General features: G+C 40.8%; 1 protein-coding gene across 2 annotated transcripts in view; it reads left to right on the top strand.

The window, feature by feature from the left end:
• Positions 1–18,044, top strand: part of LOC129770177 (beta-1-syntrophin) — a 652,823-nt gene that overhangs the window by 478,543 nt on the left and 156,236 nt on the right. The gene's annotated exons all lie outside the window — the stretch shown is intronic.

Raw genomic sequence — 18,044 nt, 5'->3', positions numbered from 1 at the left:
GAGCTGAAGTTTTACTGAATCAAATGGATTTTAAATTTGGTTGTCTTTTGGAATTTTGGGAAAGAATCCTAAATAGTTTGGACAAAGTGAATGAATCGTTACAATCAAAAGGCACGACCTAAGCGTGCATCATTCGAGTAGATGAAGAATGAAGCATCTTATCATGCCATTCAGTACGCAACCTAAGACAAGACGTGACAACTGACTTCTTCCTCTTACTCTTAAAACAAGTGCGAGCAACAGGGATGCCGAACCATTCGAGATGTCAAGTTTCCAAATAAGATGAAGTTTCTGGAAACTATTTTTTCACGTACCTAACATATATTTTCGTATCATACATTCTATGAATAATTACATTTGGATGATGTAAAGCGAAAGTGTTTTGTATTTCACAACAAATTACATTATTCTGTTATGCTTCATCATGAAAACCGGTGTGAGAGTACATACCATGAGTACATTATGTCGAAGTGCCTTTTCAAATATTATTGGCAACCCTTAAGAATTGACCAATCAGCAGCTGGTCCGAAAACTGGTCCGAAATAAATCCCCTATTGTCTGGTCTTGTCTTAGTACGCAACCGAAAAGTTTATTCAACTTGACATCCCTGATAAATTTAAAGCTACTCTACCGCGGAAAACGAAAATATGTTATAGCGGATATAGCATAAGATTTTTCATTTATAACGGGAGACGACCTAACATCTACGACCATGGATACAGAGGAACTTGTTTTAGAGATGGAAGTGTTCAAGATGCAGATGAAGGGCCTATTTCCTGACCTACACTCTTCGACGCCTTTAGGCATCTTGAACATTATTCTCAGTTATTCTTTCGAAGCAGTTTATCCTAACATCGAGACGGCTCTACGAATTTTCCTGACGCTTCCAGTTACAGTGGCATCGTGCAAACGCAGTTTCAGCAAGCTTAAACTGATTGAAAATTATCCGCTAGCAGACCCTGATTTAGATGCAATTGTGGATCATTTCGCTCCAGCTAAAGCACGCGTGGCAAAGATTTGACTAGAGAATAAGCGAAGCTGATAATCATATTCCTAGTCTTTCAAATACGGATAAACTGCCCAAAGTGAACATTCAGTATTTTTCTCAAAATATTGTAGGGTCGTGCCCCTCGGCAAACCAATGCGACAGCACTGCTACGAGCGGCAGTTTGTGAGAATAAAACCAAGGCGCCTAGAAGTACAGGGTTTTCCATTTCGGGCTTTCGAAAGTATACAGCCCTGCGCTGACAACCGTTTGACATAGCTGTCAACCAAAGCGTCATATCGTTAGTTGAATGTCTGCCATTTTACAATATGGATCGTTTTGGCATCGCACAACGTGTTAATTTTATTAAATTATACTATAAAAATGATGAAAAACCGGCAAATGGTTTTTCGAGCATTACGGACGGATTTTGGTCGTCATGGACGGCCTACAGAGCACACAATCGCTAATGTAGTGCGTAAATTCGAACAAACTGGATCCGTAGCGGATATTGTGAAACCTGTGCATCATCGTAATGTGCGTTCGGCCGAAAATATTGCTGCTGTTGCTGCCAGTGTGGAGGATGACCCGAATGTTTCGATTCCACGGCGTGCTCAGCAATTGGGCTTGTCAAACACATCATTGTGGCGAATTTTGCATTTGGACTTGCATCTACATCCATATAAAGTCCAACTGGTACAAAAATTAGAGCGTGGTGACCATGGAATGCGTCGGGCATACGTCGATTGGGTGAACGGACAACAGCAGCAAAATGCTGAATTTTTGCATCAAATTTTCTTCAGCGATGAGGCACATTTCGAGCTCGGTGGCTATGTGAACACCCAAAATTTCTGTATATGGGGCTCAGAAAATCGACACGTGATTGTTGAGAGGCCATTGCATCCGCCAAAGTCACTGTTTGGTGCGCATTATGGTCTGGTGGAGTCATCGGGCCGTATTTCTTTGGAAATGAGGACGGCGAGACGGTAACTGTGAATGGTGAGCGCTATGGCCGCATGTGAATCGATTTTTTTTTGCCACAAATTGAAGATATGGATACGGATGACATGTGGTTTCAGCAGGACGGCGCCACGTGCCACACAACACGACCGAACATGGCCATATTGCGAACGAAATTTGAGGGACGCATAATTCGCGTTTTGGTGATGCCAATTGGCCGTCCAGATCATGCGATTTGAACCCGCTAGACTTTTTTTTGTGGGGTTATGCGAAAGACCGTGTCTATGCCAACTCTCCGCAAACTCTTGAACATTTGAAAGACAACATTCGTGAAGTTATAACCGAGATACCGCCCCATATGTGCCGAAAAGTCATCGAAAATTACCTGTTCCGGATCAAGGTGTGCGAGGAAGCCCTAGGTAGACATTTGAGTGATGTTGTATTTCACACATAATGGCATTAACCAAACTTTAATTTGAAATAAAAGTTTCATCGAAATTCGAATTTTTTTTCAATTTACTTTCGGAATTTAAAGTTGGAAAACCCTGTATAACCTAAGGTGAGCCAACTTGCTAAAACCACTATTCAGCCATCTTAAAAGTCTACTGTGTTTTTTTGTAAACAAAACACAATACGCTTGTGCCCAAGCTCGCTCGTGATCGCGAGCGCCTTATTTCAACTTTAGTTTTCGCCGCTCTCACTGATGAAAAATACGTTCTTCACATCCGGCTTGAAATACGTTGCACTTTGAACCACTTTCAACCCGGAAGCAACACTCACTAAAATGAATTGATCGATCGGAAAAAGTCATTAATAATTAATTAACGATTTATCGGTAGTTCTTTTAGCGACCAGATGCTAGCGGTAGCGAGGCTTTGCACATGGTCTTTCTCAAGAGCGTTTATTAGTTTAGTTTTCCGAATGGGCATTTTCCAAAGCTAGAGGCAAATGAACCGAGAAAGCCTAAAAACATCATCTTCATCATCATCTCACGAGTAAAATCGTATACGCTACTAAATCCACAGAGTTCTCATTCAGCAAAAAAATATAAAAATCTATTCGCCTTTGATTACTTTGGATATTTTTTTAGAATGAATCGAAATTTTTGAAATAAATCTTTAGCCGAAAGTTTGGTGGACCGGAAATGGACGTGATTGTGTAGTTTGTGTAGTTGAAGATTCATTCTTCTTCTCACGAGAACAATATACGATTTTTGGAAAAACAGTTTTTTTGTGTTAATAAGTAACAAACATCACTCATACACTTTGCATCTTTCGAAAGTGATTGTCATACCACTTCGTTCAGCCGGCAAAAAGGTATTAACGTTCGAATGCTTGCGCTCTAAACATAACATATTCCTTTTCGAAATTTCAAAATTACACTCCAGTATAGATGCATAGAATAGATGAAAAGATGCATAGAATAATGAGTAGCAAAAATACAGAAGCACTCTCCACCATACGGCATGAAAATCGGCGCGGGGCCTCCAGCGAACGAAATTGCTCCACTGTGTACAATATCTATCTTCCATTCTTCTTTTGTATCGAGCAAAACAACTGTGATTGACATTGACTTGAATAATGATAATCATGGTTTGAGAATTTTTTGAAATTTCATAGATTATTCATTTCCAGCCTTAAAAAATGCCAAATTAGAAAACTGAACTAAACTCGTGGCCTTGAGAAAGACCATTTGGAAAGGCTCGTGAGCGTTTCATGTGTTTTTACACTTATTAAATTGACACGAATTGATCCGTGAGATATATAAAGAACAGTGTCTATATCTTTGAGTCTTGAATGGTGATTTTGAGTCACTATTTTCTTCAAATTAACATTGTCAGCTTGAGTTTAAAATTCGATGGTAGATCGAAGCGAAACAACCATACCTCGACTGACTTTGAATGCACACGTTTCTGATAAAGTTGATTCATAACTTACTTTTTTTGCAATATAAAATTGAGAACGTTTTTTTTTTCAATATGTGTATACAGTGTACAAATTGCAAAACACTTTTGAAATAAACTGGCGGAATCGAGCGCTGAAAACAAGCTTATTAATAAATCATGTTTAAACTCTGCTTCAGTATAATAGTACCAACTAATCGTTAAAAATATTTTTTCTTAAATTTTGTGAGCATGTTTTTTATGTCATCGTTTTATAGCATTTTTCCGAAGAATGTACAAGTACATCTTCCAAACAAGTCACCAACCCAATAGCTAAAATATGATGGAATTTTAGGTGTATTTCTAAAACAGTGGAGGGTACTTTTAATTCCGCATGCAAAATTGTTGTTAGCGTTACCAAACAGAAACATCAATTAATTTTCCCCAGGCACACTTTCAACACCCGCAAATTGAGCGATCCAAATCCACCACTGACAGAGCTATTGTATCCTGAAAACATTTGCCGAAGAATGTCTGCAAGAATGAGCTGCCGGTGGCAGCGCGGCACCGGTAACAACCGAGGCAAAACATGTAAATAATTTAACCCCTCATATATCAAACCGTGCTAGAGGGCTGTTTGCCAACTCCCGGACCATTTCGCATCCGGGTAAGTTCCCTCTCTCTCTTCGGTCGGCTGCAAAGTAGATCGTACATAACTACGATATCGGTACGCATGCAGTGCAAATGAGCCTCCCTGGCAGTGAGATAGAGATAGAAAGTGAAGGAAAGATACAAGGTACAACAAGACTTGAGCACTTTCTGTAACAATCCTCCGCCACTTCGTCCGGGATCGCCCCGCATGGGTGAAACGGCCCGACAAAAAGGACTGGCATTGCTTCACCGCTGTAAAGACGGTTAAACAAAAGACACGACGATAAGAACTTGTGGAAAATTCAAATGGCCGCACAGACACCGAAGCACCGAGGAGACACAGGAGAACCAGTTCATCAATTATCTCTTTGGTTCCGGCTTTCCCGTAGGCACTCGGAAGTGTGGCAAAGTTCCGAGCGGTTCAGCAGTAGCAGCTATCTGCGCGAAGGATGGATGGGAGGCGCGGTCGGGTGTGATATGATTTACGGGAGGCACTCGACGGCTTTTTGTAATGCCGAAACCCTTCTTGTCGAGGTGGCCCTGAAAGACACATGAATAGATGGAAGTTTATGGCCGCTTACGGTCGGTCGCTCCGTCGGTCGGAGGGTAGTTGGTGTTGTTGTTATTGTTGAGCCTAGAATGGGTGGCGTAATAATAATTGAAACGTCACTCGCAGGATTTGCGGCTGGCGGCAAAATTCTTGGGGTATTTAACCATGAGCCATTCCACTATTTTGACGGTCGGCCGTTGCAGCCGGGGACAACTATTTTATCTCAATTATTCTCGACAGTTGTCCGGGTCTGGTTGTTTGGATAGGACTGTTTTGTGCGAAAAGCCTGACTGAGTGTTGTGAGCGTGAACTTCGAGGTGGCAAAAAAGCTGATTTATGTGTTTATACAATGGAGCTAAGAGTTGGCCATAGAAACTTTAGGGGCGTGGGGAAGACATCAAAAATATTCCAGTGGAATTGTACACTCTATTAGGACAGTTGAGCTCTGTTGCTCTGTTGAGATTGTTTGACTATCAAATGCTTGAACAATCACGTGAAATCTCTTCCATTTTACCCCAACATGAATTTTTGATTTCCGAGCGTCTTTCAGCTTGCATGGACTCTCCGGAATGCTTCGTTGAATGTCATCCTAATTTACAGTATATCTTCATCCTCCTATCTCGTCTCACGAATAAGGTTCTATCCCCTGCAGCTGTTGCTTTTCGTTGGTACACTTTTCACCTTCCCACTCTGATGTTTCGCTTCCTTTCGACTTCGAATGTAGGTGCGTTACGTGACTTGCGTTCCCGGTTCCGTTTTTTCTTCTCTGCTCGCGGTTCGTTGGCAGACTTCATTTGACTCGTTACGCGCCGTGTTTCCCATTCTGTTTCCCCACTCACCTTGCAAAACCCGTTTCCAGCGGAAACCATCTCGCCTCCCCTAACCCCCGCCCCTCCCCACAGCACCCACACATAGGTCGGAAAGATTCGCAGAATGATGATTATACTGATGGCGACGACCGGAGATGATATTGCAGATACCAACCGAGAGGTGCCTTAAGTGGGCGAGAAAAGTCACCCCAACGAACGTTCGAGACTGGTGTCGAACAAGAAACAGCTTTTCCTTCGGGGCCAAAGCACGGAACCCTCCTTTTCCCACGAGGGCGCGCGAGCGTCACCAATTTTCATTATTTATCAAATTATTCTTATCAGAATTAAATCCTTTCTTTATTAACAAGACTGTTCTTTTGGTTCCATTTTCATCGCTCCCTTCGGGGTGTTTGTTTTTCCCATTGTGGGAAAACGAGGGGAGGTTCTTTCTCTGGATCGTAGAGATCAGCGTTACAATCTAGGGCAAAAACACACAACCCCCTCAAAACACGCCACCCCGAACGCTAACAGAAGGAATGCTGGATTGTGTGACAAAAATAAATGTCCGTGGGTAATTTGTCGTTCAATCTTATCGGAGCAGGTTGTGTTTATAAGGTTTGCTGGGTGGGTATTGCGTGACCGAAAAAGGAACGCTTCGACAACTGTTAGGAGCTAATCAGCGAATCAAGGATTGTAAGTACAATCGTGATACAGTTCTTGTTTGTTTTGTTTGCGAGTCGAGTACCCGAACAGCTATTTGGATGTGGAACTTGGGGTCTTGTTTTTGTTCTCCTATTTTTAACCGTTTCCACCTGCAGTTTCGTGTTTTATTGGGTAAAGGGTACAAACATGCAGCAGAAACATCACAACTTTTCAGACATTTGAGCACGCCATGCAAGAATGACAAACATCCAAGTGATTGATTAATTACACCAAAAGCACTATAAAGGTTTCAGATGTTTGCTCGTATCTCAAAGTTATATTACGGCAGATCAGGTAATGTTATTTCGTTTTTGTTTGGGAGTAGCATGAATTCTCAACTTTAATCACAGTATGTGGATAAAGTTTATCCACTCTTGCCAACAATTTGCAACTTTCCTATTTTTCTGCTGAAAACTATGTTGATTATATGAGTATTTGTTTCACTCTTGTGAAGTTTTAAGTGCTCATCATCTTCCCATCAAATGTACTTGCCTCTTGTAATCCGGGACCCGAATTACCCGAGTTAGACGGAATGGGGGAGTATCTGGTGGAAAGCTTATGCGTAACCCTCCAAGGTGATCGTTTACCCCTATTTTTGTTTCAGCTGGGATTCACTCAAAGGACAGGTTTTTTTAATTTTAAAACACTGAGAAGTTTTTGGGTTTGACCGTCCGAGGAAAGTTGAAACAAAACTGATTGCTATAAATGTTGCTTTTTGCAACAGTCGCCCTCAGATCAATAGAAACCAACACACACTCTGGTCTGCAATCCCCAGGTGCTTTTCTCGCCTAGGAAAGCATAACAAACACGAAGTCTCTGAAAAAACCAATAGGGAAAATAAGGCTCGCTAATTGGGATCCCAAGACACTATAATGCTTGAAAATGAGTGAAATAGATAATTTGTATTACATATTCCGATTCAATTCAGCCATATTATTTCTATTTACAACATCAACTTCATCATTGAATAAATCTCTTTTTTATCTTCATACCAATCCGGTCAATGTGTTCCCTCTTACAATTTCCTTGAGTTATCCTCTCTCTATCTACTATAATCATTCTAACAAAACATCTTCGGCACAATAATTCTTTCCACTGAAAACTTCAGTACAAATCCTTCGCAACTATTTTACAAGATGTGCTTGTGTCTTAAAAAATAATGCTTGTTGTACAAACAAGAAAAATATATATTCCATTCCATGGCTTGTAGTGCGTCTCTCTCGCTCTTTCTTTTTCTTTCTCTCTTCTTTTCTTCTCTTCTCTTTCTCTGTATTTTGACGTAGGACTACGTCTAACCGGAAGATATAGGGGGTGAAATGTTAATCTAGGCACTGAACAAGTTGGAAAAAATGCAAGATTTGGAACGCTTATAACTCGAGCATTTCTCAATAGATCGCAAAGGTTTTTGCATCAATTGATAGGAAATATATCCACGCATCTATCATAATGAATAACATTTCATTTTTCTTGAGATAAATAGTTGAATAATTGTGAAATATCAAGCATTGTCCAAATGCACTATGTGCCCATTTTTGATTGGTCCATTTTGTGCTCCTCAAATCGTACCGACCAAAACGGGCAACCAGAGCAGCAGCGAAATAGAATGAAGCACGATTGGAAAGGAAAAAGAAAAAAAATGAACGAAACATTGGTCGCAGTCGCACACATGCGTAATTCTCGAGCCAGCCAGTCAGCTTAAAAATCCCCGCTCCGCTGCCGTAACGATCATTCTCATTCAAACCGTACACCACATCGGTTCGCATCACAACACATCAACAAACCAACCCAAGCAGCCATTCTGGACATGGTAAAGGAGGAAAAGTGAAGGGAAAGGCAAAATCCCGCTCGAACCTTGATCTGGAGTTCCCGCTCGTGTTGATCTGTAGTTCCCCGCAAGGGTAGCTAGGCCGAGCGCGTTAGTACCAGTGCACCAGTCCACCTAGCCGGCGTTATATAGTTTCGGCCTCCGAAGTGATCGAGTTAGCAGGCAAAGCTGCTCGCGACGATAAGAAAACCCGCATTCAGAACAGAACACATTCGGTTCGGTGGACATCAAGACAACAGGCAGTTTCAACGTGTGGCGAGTGGCAAACGCAATCGCAAAACGGCATCAGGTAGCAGAAGAAAAAAAGTTTGTTCTTTATACAAACTGCTTTGGTGGCAAATCCAGAACAAGGCGGCATCGAGGGCGTTCGAAATGGTTTTTTTCAAAACCACGAGTACTAAGTTTTCTAAATTGGAACCATTCTATAAAACAAGGCGCTTTTCAGGGCCATTAAACCTTCCAAAAAAGAGTTTAGGAAATACAGTTCAATGCTTTCTAAAACATTATCCAAAATAATAATAAAACACAAATTGATTTTTTCATAATTTGTTTGCCAGGATCTGACGAGTATGTGAATTTGGCAGTTGTTCTGAGCTTATTGATTTTCACCAATTCTTAAATTGCTTCTAGATTGAAAGTACAGTAATTTACACTTATCTCGAAATTTAGCTAATTGGACGGACCTGTAATGCGACATATTTAGTTGGACATATTTGTAAACATAGAGTTCGGGGTCCAAATTATGACCCCACATTGAAAGTCGACACTGTACCACTGTCATCGCAAATGTTCAATTACAGGTTAAAATTACCTCCAATCCGATACTGAGTGGTAGTAATGCGACGTGCCATTGAATGTAATTTACTGTAAAATATGTCACAAGCTGGATGGGAAGAAATTTTCCAACTGTGAAAGCTGTGGCGAGTGGCAAATGCAATCGCTAAACAGAAAGGCTTAGCCGAACAAGATGGGGATATCGAGTGATAACAAAACAATAAACTCTTTAGATTGAAGATAATTTTGTGATCCTGTAAAGGACCCTTTTTAGCCTGCATGTGAATCCAACGAGCGAACAAATCGTAATGAATGTATTTTTTTTGCCATCGCTCCCTTTTAACGCTCATTCGTTCGTCTCGTTGGACTCGCCCCTCTGGCTGAGTCTGCCGATTTGTCTCTATCCTGTGAGTGTGTACCGCTAGAGTATAAAACATGCGGACCCCAAAAAAATATCTTATTTTCTTTCAAACCTTAAACCCGTGTGGTTGTACGGCATCGGCATCGTGGACGTAACAAAGGAGGACAAGTTAAGGGAAAGGCAAAGTCTCACTCGAACCGTGCAGGTCTCCAGTTCCCTGTTGGTCGCATTCACTGATTGCTCCGCAAGGGTAACTAGGCCGAAAGGATTGGTGCCGGAGCACCAGTATACCTAACAGCGATTATAGAGTTTCGGCCGTCGGAGTGCTCGAGTTGGCTTGCAAAGCTGCTCACGACAATCAGAAAACCCGCATCAAGAACAGAGCAGCTTCGGTTCGGCGCTCATCAAGGCAACAATTAGTTTCAGTGAGTGGCAAAGTGTTTCTCCGGCACGTCGCATTAAATGTAATTTACTGAACAACATGTCACAAGCTGGATGGGAAGAAATTTTCCAACTGTGAAACCTGTGGCGAGTGGCAAACGCAATAGCTAAACAGGAAGGTTTAACCGAACAAGATGGGAATACGAGTGATAACAAAAACACAACACCAAAGGTTCTTTTCAGAACCATCAACATATTCATAAAGAGTAAACAGTAAACTAATCCATTTTTCAGGTAGATAGGTAGGTATTCACGTAGGAGAAGAAAATAAAACAGTATATTTAAAATATATATTTAACAAAAGCTATCCCCTTTGTATAGTCCTACGTCACTCCGGTTATGTCCCCGACATTACCCACCCGTCTTTTGTTGTATATTTTAGCACACGGAGTCGGAGAATATCCGGAGGCAGCCGAGGATACTCTTCTATAGAGAATCGAGCTTCTGGTTTCTATCGTATATTTCATCTCGTAGCGATGGAGAAGAAGGGAGATGCGAGTTTTTTGTCTCATTCTAATGCGAATGAGACTAAATAATGTGGGATACGAGCAAACCTGTTGTTGTGCGATTTTATTATTCATGCGATTGGTTGGTGCGATTCAAAATTCGAAAATTTTAACCGCACTAAAAGTGTCACACATATGAGGAATCGCACAATAAGGGATCACACAAAACATGTAATTTGTTTTTCTTATATTTTTTTTTCTCTAGGCCCCGTGTTCATCTCTGAATTCTTCTCAATGAAAACGTATCCTCAGAGAACAACTAATACGAAACGAATCCCGAAAATCGCATGTATTTCAGTACGCGGCGACGGAACATCTTTTCGGGTTTTCGCCCCAAATATTATATTTTTACATTCATATTCCTATGTCTCCTATTTATTAAGTATTGGGAAAAATAACCTTAACCTAACCTTAACCTAACCATAACCTAGCCTTAACCTAACCTTAACACTTTACCGACCGGTAGCGGTTCGAACATACTATGCCCTTTTCACCGTCCATTCAGCCGCATTCATTGGTCACTTCCAATGAATAAATTCACAATATCTATGACGCTTTCAGAGGAACTTGAGTTAACAACAACATCTAAGCCAGGATAACCCAGCAACATAAACAACGAGCCACTCAACATCATCACTCCATTTCTTAATATAAACAGAAAACCGCTTAGCTAGCCGATAGATAAATAATGCCAAGAATCAATTAGTGAAATGATAAACAATCTCACGGTCATCGCGAAAGAATAAACAATCCCACGATCAGGATTAGACACGAATATCGCGTCTTACTAAAATCTGTTATAAATATCAGGGCAAATGAATTGTAAGTTTAGTTTTAAGATAGAAGTGAATAAACGCACAGTGGTGCAGTGAAAAGAAAGAAATTGTTTTTTTAAAATAGTTTTAGAGTATAAGATTTAACTGGCGCCCGAATGTGTGTTGCAAGTAGTTAGTGAAGTGCAAGTGCCTAGGAGACAAACTTAGTAATCCGAAACGAAAGAGTTAATTGGATACCAAGTGACCAACATCGCACCAGGAAACCGTGATCCGATAGAAGATATCACATTCCTGACTTCACTACCGAAACTTATCTGGATCGCAGGGAACTGCAGCCGTACGTACCAGCGCCATTAGTAACCAGGACAGCTAATCACTAGGCCTAGGTGAAAAGGATCACGCGGACGTGCTGAGAAGGAAAGAAAGACAACACCTCAGGTTCCAACCCAACGAGTCTCTACTGCACCCGGCAGTGTTGGGAAAAAGGTGATAATAGGACACCGGTAACAAACCACTGAACACGCGCACCGGAGCTTTCCAAGAACGGCACCGTAAGAGGATTGACGTCTGGAAGTACGTTGTCCCGCAGTCTTGTGGTGTTCCCACAGGATGTTCAGGCTAGTAACGTAAGTAACCATTTTCTATCAATCATACAAGTGAATCAAATAAAAGAAATATATCAAGTGAAATACAAAAGTGAATAATAAAACATAAAACAAAAGAGCAATTTATAAAGTAAAGATATAACATATAAGAAAAACAAAAGCAAAGTGAAACAACGATTCTAGATTAAGTTTTATCCAAACGAAAAAAATTGACGAATTAACGAACTTATTGCAACAATTCCATTTCAACATGGAACAACAACAGTATCAAGATATTTTGAATAGACTCGCTGCACTGGAAACTACCAGAGCCGAGCCAAGTGACATTGATACTTCAGATCCACCATTATATCTGACATCATCAGATGGTACACCTGTGGACCCAGAGAAAATTGAAAAGATCCCTGATCTCGTGAAAGATCTCCCTATTTTTACTGGAGATCCGAATGAGGTTTGTGTTTGGTTAAGTGATGCAGGAGGTTTAGTACAGTTGTACCAACCTTCAGCAACAAGCAGCATAGACACCAGAAATAAATTTCACGTAGTATGTAAAGCAATTCGTAGGAAAATCCGAGGTGAAGCAAATGATGCACTAGTAGCATCAAATGTGAACACCAATTGGAATCTCATCAAACGTACTCTCTTGACATACTATGGAGAAAAAAGAGATATTACAACATTGGATCATCAGTTGATGAATTGCCAACAAAATCGTAGATCATTAGAAGACTATTACGATGAAGTAAATCGTATCCTTTCTTTGATTGCTAATCAGGTAAAGACGGATGTAAGATTCCAACATCCCGAAGCATGCAGAGCAATGATCGACATGTACAATGAAAAAGCAATCGATGCGTTCGTAAGAGGACTAGATGGAGAGATTGGAAAATTCCTTAAAAATTACAGACCGGACTCCCTCGCAAGTGCATACTCCTATTGCATTTCTTTTCAAAATGTTGAGTTTAGAAAGAGTCTCGCTAGACCAAAGCCCCCAGAAATACCTCAAGGCCCACGAAACTCAATACCATTAATTCCTCAAAGAAATAACATACCTAATCTACCCCCGAGAATTCCTCCTAGAAATACTATGCAGAACGGAAAGATAAATCTAAATAGATACCATCCTTATATTCCAATCAATAATCCACAACCCTTCATAAGACAACCATTTGTCAATAAACCACAGAACGCTCAATCGTTCTTCCGCCCAAAACCACCACAATTCAATAAAAATCCATTTCAAAAACCTGAACCAATGGAAGTTGATCCTTCCATTAGAACAAAAATGATTAATTACAGTAATAGACCCCAACAATCTCATCAAAATCATCCCTCAAAAAGACCTCGATTATTCAACACCGAAACAAATGAAAAGCAACCACCAGACCAAGAATGTGGATTCGAAGAAAGATATGGATACACACCTTCAGACGACGAAGCATATTACCCTGAAGAATCTTCTACATTTGAAAGGTACATGAGAAATATTGAAGCTCAAGAACCAGATGATCTCGAAGAAATTTCTGGAACCGCAGAGTTTAATTTTTTAGAATAAACTCCGCGTTACCATATTTTCTTTACTATGGTAACACAGAAACTCCCTTGAAAATTTTGATCGATACTGGATCAAACAAAAATTACATTCATCCCAAATACGCTCAAATTTCACATACCACTAAAACTCCATTTTTTATATCACCCGTCGGAGGTGACATCAAAATCAATAAATTTTCGAAAGCAAAATTTTTTAAACCATATTCAGACCTTATGGTAAAATTTTATCATTTGGAAAAATTAAAAACATTCGATGCAATAATAGGGCATGACACACTGAAAGAACTTAAAGCTATAATAGATACATCAAACGAAAAATTAATCATTACAGATAATCACGTAATTCCACTTCTCCAACACCAGCTACAAGAGGTTAATAAAATAACCTTAACCTAACCTTAACCTAACCTTAACCTAACCTTAACCTAACCTTAACCTAACCTTAACCTAATCTTAACCTAACCTTAACCTAACCTTAACCTAACCTTAACCTAACCTTAACCTAACCTTAACCTAACCTTAACCTAACCTTAACCTAACCTTAACCTAACCTTAACCTAACCTTAACCTAACCTTAACCTAACCTTAACCTAACCTTAACCTAACCTTAACCTAACCTTAACCTAACCTTAACCTAACCTTAACCTAACCTTAACCTAACCTTAACCTAACCTTAACCTAACCTTAACCTAACCTTAACCTAACCTTAACCTAACCTTAACCTAACCTTAACCTAACCTTAACCTAACCTTAACCTAACCTTAACCTAACCTTAACCTAACCTTAACCTAACCTTAACCTAACCTTAACCTAACCTTAACCTAACCTTAACCTAACCTTAACCTAACCTTAACCTAACCTTAACCTAACCTTAACCTAACCTTAACCTAACCTTAACCTAACCTTAACCTAACCTTAACCTAACCTTAACCTAACCTTAACCTAACCTTAACCTAACCTTAACCTAACCTTAACCTAACCTTAACCTAACCTTAACCTAACCTTAACCTAACCTTAACCTAACCTTAACCTAACCTTAACCTAACCTTAACCTAACCTTAACCTAACCTTAACCTAACCTTAACCTAACCTTAACCTAACCTTAACCTAACCTTAACCTAACCTTAACCTAACCTTAACCTAACCTTAACCTAACCTTAACCTAACCTTAACCTAACCTTAACCTAACCTTAACCTAACCTTAACCTAGCCTTAACAAGTTGAGCCCCGTGTCGGTCCTTGGGGACTGACACTAAATTTTCCATCTGTTTCGCGCCGGTCTCATCGGACCGACAGTGAACTTTTCGTTTGGAAAGCGTCGGTACTGGGAACGACAATGACAAAACTAGAATATAATTTATAGAAAAGAACACTATCAGGCGGCAGAGCAGAGATCAGAGTGAAAAGATGGGTCGATAGCTTTTGGGTACAGAAGAACCTCTTCCCGGTCTTCAGATCTAGGATGATTTTAGCTGATTAGTATGAAATGGGAAACGCAAGGCTCCCAGAACCTATTAATTTTTTTCAAATTTAACGGTCAGCGACATTTCACGGTTCGTTTCCTTCTGCTGTAGTCGCAGTTGCCCTGCAGGGCAGGGAGATTCTGATCTTGATACACAACCGACTTTGTTTCATACGCCCTAGTGTTCTCGTTTTTTTCCTCTTTTCAAGCCTCCTCCAACCTTGTTGACCGAGTTGCTTTGAGAAAGATTTTCAACCATTCAAATTTGATTTTGAGTACTTCTACCGGGGTTTAACGCAGAGGTGTTTCAGTGTGCAGAACCGACTACGCCGTGCCTTCCCAGAGATCGAAGGGGGTATTTTCCCTGCCAAAGAGCCCTCTTACGTGTCAATCCCTTGTAGCTAAAGTTTGGCCATGTGCAACGCGACAACCCTACGGAACCCATATTTTTTCCGTTCCTATGAATATCAAGCTCGGTTCAGAACACTGCCGGATCAGCAGATGGTTAGAACAATAAAGTTACTAAATGGACTGAAAGTCCATGGAATTTTAATGAAAACAATCGCTGTATTTATTCCTTTACGTAGTTTCCTTCCAGGGAAATACACTTGGTATGGCAAGTTTCCAACATTTCGATTCGCTTTCTGTAGTACGAAACGTCTAAGTCATCGAAATGTGCTTGTCAGCCGCTCTGCAGACTGCGTGTGTGGTAATGGATCCACGTTTCATCCATTGTCACAAAACGTCGAAGGAAGTCCACTCGATTACGCTTCACCAACGCGCCGCTGTTTTTGGTCGACGGTCAGCAAACGCGGCACCCATCGCGCGGATAGCTTTTTCATGTCCAAAATGCCGAGCAAAATGTATCTCACTCGTTCTTTTGAAATGCCTACGGTCTCAGCTAACTCGCGTAACTTCACTCTACGATTGCTGTTCTCGAAGGAGCAGAAGTAGAATAACCTTTCATCAACCACTGCATTGATTATTCATGAGTTTTTCCCATCAAAAAACAATCAAACATACTATATTCCTCTTTTTCCATTTTCTATACGAATGCTCAGATAGTGATAAACAACTGTAGTTTGTGAACAAATAAACGAAATGTCATGATACTTCACATATAGTGACAGATGAACCGCTTGAAATGAATCTTGTTTATTTTTAATGGCCCCATCTGTTGAAGAATCCTAGGACTTTTCAGCCCATGTAGTAGAACAGTCTCACTGGCGTTCGAAGTCGAAACTGTTACTTGACTGCTCGAACACTCTGTGGGTGATAGGCTCCAAGCATCATGCAGCATATTCAAGGGAAGCAGCTTCTGTTCCAAAGTTCTGCTTGCTCCGGATCTTATTCAGACCGAATGCTGCTCGGCTTTTCAGCCGAACTAAATGACGAGTTTCGGTGAGAACATGGAACTCAACATTTTCTATCATGACGTAGACACAAGGTCACTCTTGTTGGGCTTCTTTAGGTCGACCAGTTATGTAATGGGCAGTGATCAGCTGAGAAGTATCAGTGTAGAAGTTCAAGACAGGCGCGTATTCACAGCCCGAACGTTAATAATGATGGTTATATACTGATCGTAATATGCTGACCGATCTGGTGTGTTTTGGAAGGTCAACAATATCGTTCCCAATGATGCAAAGGCTGACCCTCTCCCAACGAAGAAGTTCTCTATTGCTATTAACGGCTAAAGAAAATCGGCCAGCCAGCCTAGATGTACCGATAAACTTTCTTGTTTTCTGGATCCGATTTAGTAGTTTATTGTACTGTTTTTAAACTCAAGGGAAAAAGGTGAAAAGGTATTATGTACAACTGATCCCATAACGCTCTCCAGCGATTACCAGATTTTCCTTGGATTTCGTTAGATCGGGAAAGGATGTCTGTGTTACCGAACTTTTCTTCGACTACATATGGCATGTTGAAATTTTATACTTTACACTCAAAGGGTGACCAAACCAGGACTAACGGCCAGGATGGTTCTACTGTGAATTTGGTGGGACTTGAAAAGAATAATTCATTTTGAGGCCACACACGTCTGTAGCGACTCGCCATAAACTCCGGAAGCTTGGTTGGGATGTTTTTACCCTTAAATGCATGATGATGTATATGTACATCAGTGTTTTCTTCCTTACATAATTTCTAAACGGTAATTAAAACACAGTAAGGGGCGAACACGAAATTATTGCGATACCGAAAATGTCATGCCAATTTTCTTATAATGTTTAAAATCAAACCAAAATTTTAGGGTAGTTTTATACATATATTTACTTCAAAAATCAAAAGAAAAGTTATTCGATGGAGCCTTAACATTGAACGCATTTTCGCTTGATGCCCTCTATCAAAGTCTTTACAGTGTCATCCGGTACCAGTTTCTCAGTTTTTTTCCATTTTCTTCACATGTTCATGTTCTCGTTTTTGACTATCTTCTTGCTCTTCCGAAGTTCCCGCTTCATTATTGCCCAGTACTGCTCCACCGGGCGCAGCTCCGGACAGTTTGGCGGGTTCATGTCCTTTGGAACAAAATGGAAAGAATTGGCCTCATACCATTCCAGGACACTTTTAGAATAGTGGCATGATGCCAAATCTGGCCAAAATAACGGAGCTTCGTCGTGCTGCTGCAAGAACAGCAAAAGGCGCTTCTCGAGGCACTCAGATTTGTAGATCTCGCCATTTACTGTGCCCTTTGTCACGAAAGGCTCACTCCTCAGTCTGCAAGAGCAGATGGCCTGCCAAACGAGATATTTGGAGGCGAACTTCGACATTTTCTTCTTCTTAAATTTGTCGTCCACATCGAACTTGCTCTTGCCGGTGAAAAACTCCAACCCCGGAAGTTTGCGAGTTTGCTTAAAATCGACTTTGATATACGTTTCGTCGTCCATCACACAGCAGCCATATTTTGTCAGCATCTTCTCGTAGAGCTTCCGTGTCCGAGTTTCAGCCGTCGATTGTTGCCGCTCATCGCGGTTTGGGAAGCTCTGTACCTTGTATGTATGTAGTCCAGCTCTCTTCTTTGCATTCAGGACGTAGCTCTGCGACATGCCGATCTTTTTAGCCAAATCACGGCTTGAGACGTTGGGAGTTGCTTTAATCATCCGCTTCACCTTTCCCTCCGTCTTTTTGTTCTCCGGTCCCGGTTTTCTTCCAGCTCCTTTGCCGTGGTCCAACGTCAACCGCTCCTGGAACCGCTTCAACACTCTG

This window comes from Toxorhynchites rutilus, chromosome 2 (genome assembly GCF_029784135.1).
Source record: "Toxorhynchites rutilus septentrionalis strain SRP chromosome 2, ASM2978413v1, whole genome shotgun sequence".
In the NCBI taxonomy this organism is placed as follows: Eukaryota; Metazoa; Arthropoda; class Insecta; order Diptera; family Culicidae; genus Toxorhynchites; species Toxorhynchites rutilus.
Note: the sequence above shows the minus strand (reverse complement) of the source record. Positions and strands in the feature narration are given on the sequence as shown.